The sequence below is a fragment of the Macaca fascicularis genome, chromosome 19 (genome assembly GCF_037993035.2).
Source record: "Macaca fascicularis isolate 582-1 chromosome 19, T2T-MFA8v1.1".
Classification (NCBI taxonomy): Eukaryota; Metazoa; Chordata; class Mammalia; order Primates; family Cercopithecidae; genus Macaca; species Macaca fascicularis.
This window is the reverse complement of record NC_088393.1, coordinates 10,072,427-10,087,435: the sequence shown is the minus strand read 5'-3', so window position 1 is coordinate 10,087,435 and position 15,009 is coordinate 10,072,427. Positions and strand designations below refer to the sequence as shown.

The 15,009-nt window shown below is 45.6% G+C and overlaps 1 protein-coding gene and 2 pseudogenes across 1 annotated transcript in view; 2 read left to right on the top strand and 1 right to left on the bottom strand.

Annotated features, from left to right (window-relative positions):
- Window positions 1–342: 342 nt before the first annotated feature.
- ZNF560 (zinc finger protein 560) overlaps window positions 343–15,009 on the top strand; it is a 35,208-nt gene continuing 20,541 nt past the window's right edge. The window contains exons 1-2 of the mRNA XM_005587893.5: window positions 343–408; window positions 730–818. The gene's annotated coding sequence lies outside the window, so the exon portion shown is untranslated. The remainder of the gene's footprint in view (window positions 409–729; window positions 819–15,009) is intronic.
- Window positions 4,109–4,732, bottom strand: LOC141409201 (NADH dehydrogenase [ubiquinone] 1 beta subcomplex subunit 4 pseudogene; annotated as a pseudogene).
- On the top strand, window positions 5,250–5,338 carry LOC123570441 (small nucleolar RNA U13; annotated as a pseudogene).

Sequence of the window (15,009 nt, the reverse complement as noted above, 5' to 3'; positions counted from 1 at the left end):
GCATCCTGAGGGGCGAGTCCATCCCCCGACGTTTCGCCCTCCCGGTCCATTCTGTCACGGAAGCCAACCGGTGGGTCTGGTCCCACATCCAGCCCCGCCCCCGGACATGGGCCCCGCCCACAGCCCCGCCCACAGCCCGGATTTAACCCCCACCTTGTCCCGTGGGCCCATTTCTCTCTGCCGACCCACGCACTGAGCCGACCCCTTGATACCTCCGCACCCACGCGGAGGGAAACTAGAATCCTAAAGAGTTCCATCCTGTCCAACTGCCCACGCAACGAGGCACGCCCCTCCCAATGCTCCGGCGGAAGTGACGTTAGCGGCGCGCCAGTTGTCTCTTTTAGTCGCTGGCGCCTATTGCCTCAGAGCCACCTTTTTCTTTGTGTCGTCTGGTCGTTCACTACTTTGGTGAGGGTTGTGTAGACTAGTGGGTTGGGCGTTGTTTCGCGGGGTGGCAGAGGTCACAATCGACCCAGGGTAATCGAGGATCCTCCTTCGAGAGGCCCGGACCACTCCACTCGCGTCCGCGGGAGCCGCGGAGCCATCGGGCGAGGCCACGTCGGAGAGGCCATTCGGACTTTGGGTCCCCTAGAGGAGCTGGGTGGGAAGTGCAGTATGGGCGCGTCCGAGGGATGTTTTCCGCCATGCGTTCCCGTCTTCAAAAGTGTCCAAGGACTCTGAGGCCTAAAACATAAGTCTCCAAGGCAACCTTTGTGAATTGTTTTTCAGAGGGGAAAGAATTTTGCTGTTCGCGTTTGATTGACTCCGTCCCCAAGATCCCTGCAGCCTCACGGACCTGGCAACTCCACCGTGTTCGGGTGAGCACTGGGAGAAAGTTGGTTCAAGCGGGCAGGTGCTTCCTTTTTTATGCAAACGAGTGTTTCCTGTGAGATTTTGGCATTTTGCCTTTGCGAAACCTGTATATTTTTTATGGACACTTTACGTTCAGGTAGAAAGGTGCTTTCTTAGCTTAGGGTGTGCGTATTTCTGCATGTGCATATAAACGTTTGTAGACCGCGAGTCTTTCTACTAAAGAAAGCTAAGAATACTCAGCTATTCTTTTCATTTGAAGTTCCTAGCTCTGTACGTCTCCAAAGAGCTTCATAACCAGGCTTCCTGGAAGAAAGGGTGGAGGGTTTACACACAAATACTACAATAATCGAATTTACCGTTAACAGGATGAATGTACTAAGTGTATTTTTTCTGCATTTTTCTTTCGAAAAAACTTAAACCTATGGGTATGTTGACCATCCAGTACGACGAATAAGTATCCATTGTAGCTGCACCTGTATTTAGCGTTTTGTGTAGTTGCTGTCTCGTAAATACATTTTATGGTGAACTGTTTGAGAGTAAATGGGAAATTCATTGCAGAGATGAAGCTCGACATTTCTTTTTTTTTTTTTTTTTTCCCGAGAGGGAGTCTCGCTCTGTTGCCCAGGCTGGAGTGCAGTGGCGCGATCTCACCCCACTGCAACTGCCTCCCGGGTTCAAGCGATTCTCCTGCCTCAGCCTCCCGAGTAGCTGGGATTACAGGTGCGTGCCACAATGCCCGGCTAATTTTTTGTATTTTAGTAGGGATGGAGTTTTACCGTGTTAGCCAGGATGGTAAAAGCTCGACATTTAAGTAGTGGGTAATACCTGACTCAATGATAAGAGTGTTGTCTTACTAAAACCGTAATTCTATTTGCATCAAGAAAATTACAAATAATATTATCTAATATTTGCTCTGTATAATAAATGAAAATTCTCCAAATTGCTCTAAAATATAACGGAGTGTTTTTGGATCTGAGCTCTATTCAAGCTTTTTTTTTTTTTTGAGGCAGGATGTTGCCCTGATGCCCAGGCTGGAGTGCAGTGGCATGATACTGGCTCACGGCAACCACCACCTACCACGCCCAAGTTGTCTTTCTGTGCCTGGTTTATTTCATTTAATGTACTGCCCTCTAGTTCTATCTGTGTTGTTGAAAATGACAGAATCTCATTCTATTTTTTTTTTTTTTTTTTTGAGACACAGTCTCGCTCTGTCTCCAGGCTGGTGTGCAGTGGCGCGATCTCGACTCACTGCAACCTCTGCCTCCCAGGTTCAAGCAATTCTCCTGCCTCAGCCGTTTGAGTAGCTGGGTTCTCAGGTACACGCTACCACGCCCAGCTAATTTTTGTATTTTTAGTAGAGATGGGGTTTCACCATATTGGCCAGGATGGTCTTGATCTCCTGACCTCGTGATCTACCTGCCTCGGCCTCCCAAAATGCTGGGATTACATGCGTGAGCCACTGCACCTGGCCAGGATCTCCTTTTTTGTCTTTTTTCTTGCCTTCCTCCCTGCTCCCCCCCTCCTTTTTTTCCTTCAAGTTCAGCTTTTTATTGAACACATTTCAAAAGAGGTTTGGTCAAAAAGACCGAAGCCAGGCCAGGCATGGTGTTTCACACCTATAATCCCAGCACTTTGGGAGGCCGAGGTGGGTGGATCACAAGGTCAGGAGTTCCGTACCAAGTTGGCCAAGATGGTGAATCCCTGTCTTTACTAAAAATACAAAAAAAGTAGCCTAGCATGGTGGCAGGCACCTGTAATCCCAGCTACTCAGGAGGCCGAGGCAGAGAATTGCTTGAACCCAAGAGGCGGAGGTTGCAGTGAGCTGAGATCACGCCAGTACACTCCAGCCTGGGCGACAGAGTGAGACTACGTCTCAAAAAAAAAGAAAAAAGACCAAAGGCCATGTCATCATCAGACTCCTCAGATTCTTCTTTCTTTGCTTCCGCTTTCTTCTCCTCATCTGGAGCAGCAGCTGTGGAGGGGGTAGGAGCTCCTGCTGGTGCAGCACCTGCTGCTGGGGGAGCAGGTCCACCAGCTCTTACATTGCAAATGAGACTCCCATGTTGACGTTGGCCAGGGCCTTTGCAAACAAGCCAGACCAAAAAGGTTCAACATTTACACCGGCTGCTTTAATGAGGCCATTGATCTTATCCTCCATGGTGGTCACCTCGTCCTCGTGCAGAATGTGGGCTGAGTAGATGCAGGCGAGCTTGGAGATGGAGGCCATGTCGTGGGCCAGTATGGGGCTGGTGCTGCCGGATGCAGTGCTAGTTGCCACATGAAGTGAGGGCCTCACTGCAACGTGGTCCTCGGGAGGACGGAGCACCTTGGCAGCAGCTGAGGAAAGTTTGAGCTCTTGTCACTGAGGCTGGAGTGCAGTGATGCGATCTCAGCTCACTGCAACCTCCACCTCCTGGGCTCAAGTGATCCTCCCACCTTAGCCTCCTGAGTAGCTGGGACTACAGCTGCTCACCACCACACCTGGCTAATTTTTGTATTTTTTGTAGAGATGGGGTTTCACAGTTGCCCAGGCTGGCCTCAAACTCCTGGGCTCAAGTAATCCACCTACCTCAGCCTCCCAAAGTGCTGGGATTACAGGTGTGAGTCACCGCACCTGGCCTGGATCTCATTGTTTTTTATGGATGAACAGTATTCCATTGTATATGTGTACCACACACATTTTCTTTATCCATTCATCTCATCTGTTGAGCTACACTTAGGCTGCTTCCAAATCCTGGCTACTGTGAATACTGCTGTAGCAAACGAGAGTGCAGATATCTCTTCAATATACTGATTTCCTTTGTTTTTTCTTTTTCTTTTTTTTTGTTGAGACGGAGTCTTGCTCTGTCACCCAGGCTGGAGTGCGGTGGCCACATCTCGGCTCACTGCAGGCTCCTCCTCCTCGGGTTCATGCCATTCTCCTGCCTCAGCCTCCCGAGTAGCTGGGACTACAGGCGCCCGCCACCTCGCCCGGCTAGTTTTTTGTATTTTTTAGTAGAGACGGGGTTTCACCATGTTAGCCAGGATGGTCTCGATCTCCTGACCTCGTGATCCGCCCGTCTCGGCCTCCCAAAGTGCTGGGATTACAGGCTTGAGCCACCGCGCCCGGCCTCTTTTTTTTTTCTTAACGTTTATTTTAGGTTTGGGAGTCCATGTGAAGGTTTGTTACATAGGTAAAGAAATCCAGGTATTAAGCCCAGTACCCAGTGGTTATCTTTTCTGCTCCTTTCCCTCCTCCTGCCCTCCACCCTCAAGTAGACTCCAGTGTCTATCGTTTCCTTCTTTGTATTCATAAGTTCTTATCATTTAGTTCCCACTTGTAAGTGAGAGCCTGTGGTATTTGGTTTTCTTTTCTTTTTAATGATTAATAGATGATTTATTTAAGCAAGAATATATATAGTCATCATTGCCAGACTTAATATGAGATGTTAAATGTTCTATCCAATTTTCCTTCCTGGATAAGTTTTTCTTTCCTATCCATGTCAGTTTTGGAAACATAATACCAGAAGAAGAGGGGCCCAATTCTACATAGAGCTTCCAGGAGTGAGTTTTTAGGTGTGGGTCTGAAATTAGGATAGACATTTGCTGATCTTGCATAGGTCCAACTAATCAAGGCAGGATCTTCGACAAGCGGTGGTTAGGGTCATTGTACTGGAGCAGCTACTCCTGCTGAAACTGGGCTCTTATGGCCAACTGCTTAGCTTGTGCCCTCCCGGTTTCCAGGGACATGTCATATAGTTGGCCAGGTCAAGCATCGAGGGCAGAGTGGCCAGGCGTGACGGAGTATACTTTGGGAACGACATCTTGGTGACCTAGCACACAACTGCCAGTATTTGGTTTTCTGTACCTGCCTTAGTTTGTTAAGTATAATAGCCTCCAGCTCTCTATGTTTTCACCAAAGATGTGATCTTGTTGTTCTTTTTCATGGCTGCATGGTATTCGATGGTGTATGTGTACCACATTTTCTTTATCTGGTCTGTCATTGAGGGGCATTTATGTTGATCCCATGTCTTTGCTCTTGTGAATAGCACTGCATTGAACGTTTGTGTGTCTGTGTCTTTATGGTAGAATGATCTATTTATTTATTCATTTTTTGAGACAGAGTCTCACTCCGTCTCCCAGGCTGGAGTGCAGTGGCGAAATCTCAGCTCACTGCAACCTCCGCCTCCCGGGTTGAAGTGATTCTCCTGCCTCAGCCTCCCAAGTAGCTGGGATTACGGGCGTTTGCCACCGGGCCCAGTTAATTTTTGTATTTTTAGTGGAGACGAGGGTTTCACCATGCTGGCCAGGCTGGCTGGTCTTGAACTCCTGACCCGTGGTCTGCCCACCTTGGCCTCCCAAAGTGCTGGGATTACAGGCATGAGCCACCTCGCCTGGCCAGAGCACTTTATTTTAAAGATAGCCTTTTCCTTTTGGATAAGAAAGTAATATGCGAGATCCTTTCGTGGGCTGATTGAGTTTTCACACTCTTGTGTGAGATGTGCCTCCCTCATACCTTTTTACCATGTCATCAGCACAAAAGAGAGTAATATGTGGGTTGGTATTTTGACACCCGGAATATATATATCACATATATATTATATATTTATATGAGAATGTATCTGTCACATAGATATGTAGAGAGAAAGAGAGAGATCTCTATAACTCTATATTTGCATATATATATTTGTGGGGTTTTTTTTGGGTTTTTTTTTGAGACTCATTCTGTCGCCCAGGGTGGAGTGCAGTGTCACGATCCTAGCTCACTGCAGCTTTGAACTACTGGGCTCAAGTGATCCTCCCACCTCGACCTCAGAAAATGTTGGGATTACAGGCATGAGCCACCATCCCTTGCAGGATACCTGGAATATCTTGTTCCCCAGCAACCTTTCTACTAATTATTTTAGCATCCATGAGTAACCTGCAGTAAATGAACTTCTTTATATGTAGTTAACATTTGTATAAGTGTATTATCAGGTTAAACCTTTAATACTGGATTTTAGGTTAGAGGACAAATGTACGTTTAATTTTGCTGGATATTATAAATTCCCATCCATAGGTGTTGTACCATTTGGCAGTTTCTGAATCGATGTAAAGTTGTCTAAAAATTATTCTGGAAAGAAATAAGGAACAGACTTTAACTTGTTTTTTGTTTCTTTTTTGTTTGTTTGTTTTACTGCTGCTACATCTGAAGATAGATTTTAGTTTTAACCGCAAGCCACTTGTTTTCAAAAAGACAGTCAGTGTCTTGTTCAGTTTCATCCTGAATAAGAATACTCAAATATATTTTCGGAAGTATAGTGTTCTTACTTTCTTTCTTTTCTTTCTCCCCGTGCCCCCCCACCCTGTTTTTGAGACAGATTCTTCCTCTCTTGCCCAGGCTGGAGTGCAGTGATGCCATTTCAGTTCACTGCACCCTCCGCCTCCTGGGTTCAAGTGATTCTTATGCCTCAGCCTCTGAAGTAGCTGGGATTACAGGCATGCACCACCACGCCTGGCTAATTTTTGTATTTTTTTGTAGAGATGGGGTTTCGTCATGTTGGCCAGGCTAGTCTTGAACTCCTGGCCTCAAGTGATCTGCCCACCTTGGCCTCCCAAAGTGCTGGGATTGCAAGCTTGAACTACTACTGCGGCTGGCCAGTAGTGTAGCGTTTTGGTTTATGTTTTACGTGTGAGACATTTTATATGAGTGTTGTTTAATTCTTGTGTTGTATATTCTATTTCCTTTTTAAAAATAAAAATCCTGTTTATTCGGTGAATCACTTCAGCCTGTGACAGTAATTTTGAATCCAGTTCTATCAGTCATCAAATTGTATAGTCCATCTACGAATTTGATAAGCATGCTGTGTCTTATCTAATTGCCTTAGCTGAAACCTACAGTACAATTTTTTTTTTTTTTTTTTTTGGCTATAGAGTCTTGCTCTGTTGCCCTGGCTAGAGTGCAATGGCTCACTGCAACCTCTGCCTAGGGAAGAGTATATTTCCACATTCAGTCAAAAGGCAAAATTCATTTCCTTGCAGCTATAGGACTTGTTGCTGGCTGTTGCTGGAGGCTGTGCTCAGCTCCTCGAAACTACCTGCAGGTTTTGTGTGTTGTTGTTTTTTTTTTTTGAGACAGAGTTTCACTCTTGTTGCTCAGTCTGGAGTGCAATGGCATGACCTTTGCTCATTGCAACCTCCGCCTCCCGGGTTCAAGTAATTCTTTTGCCTCAGCCTCCCGAGTAGCTGGGATTACAGGCATTCGCCACCATGCCCAGCTAATTTTTTATTTTGTTTTGTTTTGAGACGGAGTTTTGCTCTTGTCACTCAGGCTGAAGTGCAGGGGTGTGATCTTGGCTCACTGCAATCTCTGCCTCCTGGGTTCAAGCAATTCTCCTGCCTTAGCTTCCCAAGTAGCTGGGATTACAGGCACCTGCCACCATGCCTGGTTAATTTTTTGTGTTTTTAGTAGAGACGGTTTCGCCTTGTTGGGCAGGCTGGTCTCGAACTCCTCACCTCAGGTGATCTGCCCACGTTAGCCTCCCAAAGTGCTGGGATTACAGGCGAGAGCCACCGCACCTGGCCTCCCTTCCATCTTATAATGCAACATGATAAAGCTTAACATGTTCCATTAAAAGATAAATGCTTAAAGAATACAGCCCTTTGTTCCACAGCAGATAGTGATGGTGAATTTGGAGCTGAGATGGATAAATTGGTAACTGGCATGTTCACCGTTTTGCCTAGTCAGCATCCACATGTGCCCATCTACACACACTTTGATTCTCTTATAATGATTAAGTCTGCATTTCCACTTAACAAGATTGAAGGGAGAATTTCTCACCCCTAAGTGAGAAGGTGCACAGCCCCTCATCACAGGTCATATTAATTTTTTTTTTTTTTGGAATGGATTCTCACTCCTTCACCCAGACTGGAGTGCAGTGGTGCGATCTCAGCTCTCTGCAACCTCCACCTCCCAGGTTCAAGTGATTCTCCTGCCCCAGCTTCCCGAGTAGCTGAGTGAAGGGATGGCCTGCCCCTCCACACCTGTGGGCGTTTCTCGTTAGGTGGAACGAGAGATTTGAGAAAAGAAATGAGACACAGAGACAAAGTATAGAGAAAGAAAAAGTGGGCCCAGGGGACCGGCGCTCAGCATACAGAGGACCCACACTGGCACCGGTCTCTGAGTTCCCTTAGTATTTATTGATAATTATCTTTACCATCTTAAACATAAGGGAGTGGCAGGACAATAGGATCATTTTAGGGAGAAAATTAGCAGTAAGACATATGGACGAAGATCTCTGTGACATGAATAAGTTCAAAGGAAAATGCTGTGCCTTGATATGCATATGTAAACATCTCCACAAACCTCTTAGCTTTGCGCCAGCAAGTCCCGCCAGCAAGTCCAGCAAGTCCCACCTTATGCCGTAAGGCGGTTTTCTCCTATCTCAGTAAACAGAGCATACAATGGGGTCTCACACCCCATTGTTCCATTGCCCGGGGACAGGCAGGATTTTTAACCAGCAAGCTGCCTTCAGGCACTTGTTTAACAAAGACACATCCTGCACAGCCCAAAATCCATTAAACCTTGAGTCACCACAGCACATGTCTCTTGCAAGGACAAGGTTCGGGGTAGGGTCACAGATTAACAGGATCTCAAATACAGAACAAAATGGAGTCTCTTATGTCTACTTTCTGCATAGACACAGTAACAGGCTGATCTCTTTTTCTTTTCCCCACACTGAGATTAAAGGCGTGTGCCACCATGCCCAGCTAATTTTTGTATTTTTAGTAGACACAGTGTTTCATCATGTTGGCCAGGCTGGTCTCGAACTCCTGACCTTAGGTGATGTGCCAGCCTGGTCTCGAACTCCTGACCTTAGGTGATGTGCCAGCCTTGGCCTTCCAAAGTGCTGGGATTACAGGTGTGAGCCACCACGCCTGAAGCCATGTTAATTTCTACTGAAATTTTGTCATATTCTCCTTGAATATTCTGTTACCTGAAGACTAAATTTTAAATTTAGGCCGGGTGCGGTGGCTTATGCCTGTAATCCCAGCACTTTGGGAGGCTGAGGTGGGCTGATCACGAGTTAAGGAGATCGAGACCATCCTGGCTAACACGGTGAAACCCTGTCTCTACTAAAAATACAAAAAAAAAAATTAGCTGGGTGTGGTGGCAGGCGCCTGTAGTCCCAGCTACCCGGGAGGCTGAGGCAGGAGAATGGCGGGAACCTGGGAGGCGGAGCTTGCAGTGAACCAAGATCTCGCCACTGCACTCCAGCCTAGGCAACAGAGAGAGACTGAGTCTCCAAAAAAGAAAAAAAAAATTTATATATATATATATATATAAATTTAACCTTTAGGAACATATATAAGATAGAAAAGAGAAGTAAATGGTTAGTTTATATAAATACATGCTTAGAAACTAACATGTATACATAAAAATCAAAGAGAAAACTCGGGGCTGGATGTGGTGGCTCATGCCTGTAATCCCAGCACTTTCGGAGGCCGAGACTTGTGGATCACTTGAAGTCAGGGGTTTGAGACCAGTCTGGCCTACATGGTGAAACCCTGTCTCTACTGAAAATACAAAAATTAGTTGGGCGTGGTGGTGGGCACCTGTAATCCCAGCTACTTTGGAGGGTGAGGCAGGAGAATTGCTTGAATCTGGGAGGTGGAGGTTGCAGTGAGCTGAGATTGCGCCACTGTACTCCTGCTTGGGCAACAGAGAGAGATTCCGTCTCAAAAAAGCAAAAACACAAAACCTGCCAAACTGCTGAAGTTCTTGTCTGTCGTTGATCTTGAAGTTATAGTTGATATCCATGGTTTTACTTTTTCAGTGAACATTTTTTGTATTTTCCTTGCCCTCATCCAGAAACTCAGCAGCTCTGGGTTCTGAACCTGATGGAGTGACTCAAATCTTCATTGTGAGAGGATCTTGGTCCTCCATGTTCCTGCCTTTTTTCTATTGTAAGTTTTTGTTAATCTTTCTAAGTGGTATGGAAGTGCTAGGAGGTTCTAGATGTCTTCCTTTTCGCCTCAGTTGTATAGCAGTACCCCAGTTTCCCTTTGGTAATTGAGATTAATCCCTTCAGTTAATAGATTATTCCCTCTCACCTCCTTATTTTTCTTTTTCTTCTTGGTTTAATGGATATGAAACTCATAAGGGCCAGATGTTCATCTCACTTTCCAATGTGTTGGGACCAAATAGTTGCCCCTTGGGAAGCATTCCCCATTATGGACTCAGATCTCCAAATTACACTGCTCTACATTGCTGGGATTGGAAGCAAAATTTTTGTCATGGAGCTAATTCTGCCTTCACCCATCAATTCCTGAGCCTGTTTGTTCTGACTGGTGAGATAGTAGCATCTAATGATCTCTGATTCAGAGCATACACTGTGTCTTGTGAAACAGAATCCTATTCTTTCAGAGGTTGTCTCCCAGTTGGCCCTGTATCTGAATTTTCAGTAAGCCATTTCACCTTTCATTTAGACTAGCTGCTTCTGAGTGATGGGGTGTGTGGATGAGACCAGTTGATGATAGGGACATGTTCCCACTGTTGCACTTCCTTTGCAGTGAAATGGGTTCCTCGATGAAAGACAGTATTGTGTGAATGCTGTGACTACAGTGAAAGCATTTTGTGAGTGCATGGATGGTGCATTGTATAGGCAGAAGCCTAGTGGATTTGCCTCTGGCCTATACAAATCTGTCTCTATACAAATCCTATATGGATTTGCCTCTCTACTTAGTAGTTAGGCTTCTGGTAAATCCATATCCAGAACATGAGTCTGTTCCAGTGAGGATGAATCTTAGTCACCTTCATGATAGGAGTGGTCCAGTGTAATCATCTTGCCACCAGATGGCTCCCCTGGTCACTGGTCACTCTAGAAATTAATGCCCTTGGTTCAAGACTAACCTGGGCAACATGGTGAAACCCCATCTCTACACAAACAAAAAATCAAACCACGCTCCCCAAAAGCCCCCCAAATTAGCCAGGCTTGGTGATATACACCTGTAGTCCCATCTACTCAGGAGCATGAGGCAGAAAGATTGCTTGAGCCCAGGAGATTGAGGCTGTAGTGAGCTGTGATCATGCCACTGCACTCTGGCCTGGGTGACAGAGTGAGACCCTGTCCCCCTCCCCCCAAAAAGAAAAGAAAAAAGAAATTAATGCCCTTATATATTCAGTTTTGGTTTTTGCTTTTAGCAGATTAAGCACCTAGCAGTAGCGTTAGCTGCATCAGTTTTGGTCAATGGAAGTCCATACTGTTGAGCCATAGTAGCCTTTATCCCTGTTTTTATGGCCATCTTATTCAAGGGCCTATGGAGCAAACATTGGGGTGGCAGGGGAAAGCAATTGACTTCTATATAGAGTATCATTTTGTCCAGCTGATTATTAAGAGTCTTATTTCTAGTGGATTGCCTTTGCTGGACATTTACGTGGGACACAAATATCTTCACAGCCCATGTCCTTTAAGAGAGATCTATCCATGTATGTATTTCTAGACTTACCAGTCTTGTTCCATATACATCCTTGGCCATTCAGTGAAACCATTAGCAACTGCTCATGGATCATTGTTTACGTGTCCTTCTGGCCATGTCCTCCAGACCCAGATAGTCAAATATACTGTGAGAAGTTCTGCCACTGGGATGCCATTCTTATCTGAAAGATATTACAGTCTTTTGGCATCATTATTCAGCTGAGCTGTTGTGTTTGTGCTCCCACTTTTGGATGGTGCTAGCATATTGTGCAGACACATCTGTAAACAAGCCTTGTCTCAGATAGGCATAAGAAATACCTCAGGAAGCCACAGGCATGGATTGAGGGAAATGAGGCAGTGCGAATGGAGCTTGTGTTGAGTCTTTGCCATTTGTTGATGCAGTTTACTTGTACTCGCTGAAACTTCTAGAGCTCAGTGTCTTCTGTGCCATTTCCATTTGTTGAAAGATTGCTGCTGTATTTGCCCCAGACTTGGGGTTTTGTGGGTCAGACAACCTCAAGTTCATGGTAGATAGCTCAGGCCACTTGGTCACTTGATGTACCATGTACAACTTATATGTTGAACCCAGTGGTAATTATTTACTCAAAAGGAGACTAGTTTCCTGCAGAAGAAGGAATATATTTATTCTGAACTACTGCTGTGATTTTCCTACTGGTGCTTGCTAGAGGCTTCCAGCAACTGTTATTTACTATGGATACTTTGAGTATCATTGTATCTGGTGGATTATTTTGACCAAGTGATTACAAATCTTGTACTGCAGCCTGAGCTTGGTGCACTGCAATCACTTGGTGTTCACTCACTTGTAAGCATTATGACCAACTCTGTAGATGGGTTGAAGCACATTGAAATGTGGTATATGCTGTCTAAAGAATTTTATTTTATTTACTTTTATTTTTTTAGACGGAGTCTTGCTCTGTCGCCCAGGCTGGAGCACAGTGGTGCAGTCTCAGCTCACTGCAGCCTCTGCCTCCCGGATCCAAGTGATTCTCCTGCCTCAGCCTCCTGAGTGGCTGAGACTACAGACGTGTGCCACCACGCCCAGCTAATTTTTTGTATTTTTAGTAGAGATGGGGTTTCACCATGTTAGCCAGGATAATCTCAATCTCCTGACCTCGTGATCTGCCCACTTCGGCCTCCCAAAGTGCTGGGATTACAGGCGTGAGCCACTGTGCCTGGCCAAGAATCATATAGGTCTGCCAAGTGTTGCACCTAATTTTGGGGAGCATTGATTAGGAGTGACACCTTGGAGGGGATATCTTGATATAGTCTAGACAACTGAACCCTCAAATCTTTGTTGATTGGATGGGGCATGGTGGCTCAGGCCTGTAACTCTTACACTTCGGGAGGCCGAGGCAGGCAGATTGCTTGAGGCCAGGGGTTCAAGACCAGCCTGGCCAAGGTAGTAAGATCCCATCTCTACCAAAAAAAGGTTAAAAGAAAAAAAAAATTACCTGGCGTGGTAGTATACACCTGTCATCCCAGATGCTTGGGAGGCTGAGGTGGATCACTTGAGCTTAGGAGGTGGAGGTTATGGTGAGTCATGATCACACCACTGCACTCCAGCCTGGGCAACAGAGCAAGACGCTGTCTCAACAAAACAAAACAAAACCAAGTTTGTTGATTTAGCTGGCTCTTGAATCTCCCATCCTCTACTTTGTAGCCTGTAAAGGTATCCAAACTATTTACTGTTTCCTGTTCATGGGATCTAATATACAAAATGTTATCAATGTGATGGAGTGTTGCAAAGTTTTGTGTAATATCAAAACCTCTGAAGACTCTATTTTGATGGAAAACAGGAGAATTGATATAAGTTATGATAGTCCCCCGTAATTCTCCAAAGTCCATGTGACTTCTGCACAATCCTGAGTGGTGTGTTACCTAGGTCTGGTGATTTGATGAGAGGCTGTGAATCTCTCCTGTGGTGACTCTTATCAGGTTTTTGGCCATTAGACTTGAGATTTCTTGTTACATAGATCAAGCAATATTCCAAGACTCACATTGGCAAACTATGGCTAGTCTTCAACGTGTTTTTGTAAATTATAATTGGAACAGAACAACCATATTCATCTGTTTACATATTTTCTGAGGCTTCTTTCATACTACAAGGGCAGAGTTGAGTATTTGTAACAGAGACTGTGGCTCACAAAGTATAACATTTATTATATGTCGCATTACAACAAGACTTATTAATCCCTGTTGTAGTAGGGTGCTTATCGGTTTCATCCTAGGGACGAAATGTGATCAGTTTGCTAACATCAATGATCTCTGCAGGCCAAAGCATTCCAATTATTGGTACATTCAGTGTGCCCTTGACATTCGATGTAGCCTCGTTGTCTTGGATAGTTAAGTGCTACCCACTTGATTTTTGGCACTCAAGGTTGTCATCATCCCCATTGAAACAGGGAACTCATCTCAGTGATTGTATCTCCTATAGTCTTAACAAATGTATAAAAGAGAATAAACAGAACTTTTCAAGAATGGAGGTACTCCCTTCAGTTACCTATTTCTGAATGGCTTTGTGAAGAGGGTGTCTTCTGGGCCCTCAATGTAGGTTGAAGAAGGGAAGCTGTGCAGATCACATGTGATAAATCCAGTGCAACCTTCCTATGTGTCCAGGATTCCTTCCTTTGTGTTAGCCAGGGAAGCTCTTACATATTAACCCATTTAGCTAGGTCATGAGTACAAGTTTCAGTCATCTAACCAGTTTAGCTATTAGAATCATGCTGTGGTCCATTAGCTAATATGTAAAATTCAAAATGTCTAGTAAGTACCTGTATTAGGCTATTCTCACATTGCTATAAAGAAATACATGAGACTGGGTAATTTATAAAGAAGTTCCCAGCCGCCCAACTGTCTGGGAAGTAAAGAGCGCCTCTACCTAGCCGCTGCCCCATCTGGCAAGTGATGAGTGCCTCTGCCCGTTGCCCCACTGTCTGGAAAGTGAGGAGCCTCTCCGTCTGGCTGTTCACCGTCTGGGAAGTGAGGAGCGCCTCTGCCTAGCCGCCGCCCTGTCTGGGAAGTGAGGAGCGCCTCTGCCTGGCTGCGCCCTGTCTGGGAAGTGAGAAGCACCTCTGCCTGGCCGCCACCCAGTCTAGGAAGTGAGGAGTGACTCTGCCTGGTCACTGCACCATCTAGGAAGTGAGGAGTGCCTCTGCCCGGCTGCCCCGCCATCTGGGAAGCGAGGAGCACTTCTGCCCGGCCGCCCCACTGTCTGGGAAGTGAGGAGCGCCTCTGTCGAGCTACTGTGCAACCCTCTAAGTGTGAAGTGGTAGCCTTGTGTGTGATCTTTCTGCCCTCCCCAAGTTTGCATTTTCAACATTAAAGTTTATTTTTTTAATTAAAAGTTTTAAATTGGAGAATGAAAAAGAAAGTTTAATTGGCTCATAGTTCTGCAGGCTGTACAGGAAGCATAGTGACTTCTCCATCTGGGGAGGCCTCTGGAAGTTTTCAGTCATGGCAGAGGGTGAAGCAGAAGTAGGTACATCTTATATGGCAGGAGCCAGGAGCAAGGGAGAATGATGGGAGGTGCTGTACACTTTTAAATGGCCAGTTCATGAGAACAGTATGAAAGGAGATGGTGCTAAACCATTCATGAGAAATCTGCCCCCATGATCCTGTCATCTCTCACCAGACCTCACCTCCAGCACTGGGGACTGCCGTTCGACATTAGATTTGGTGGGGACACAGATCCAAACCATATCAGTGTTCCATATCAATGAATTTGGGCCTATCTAATGTT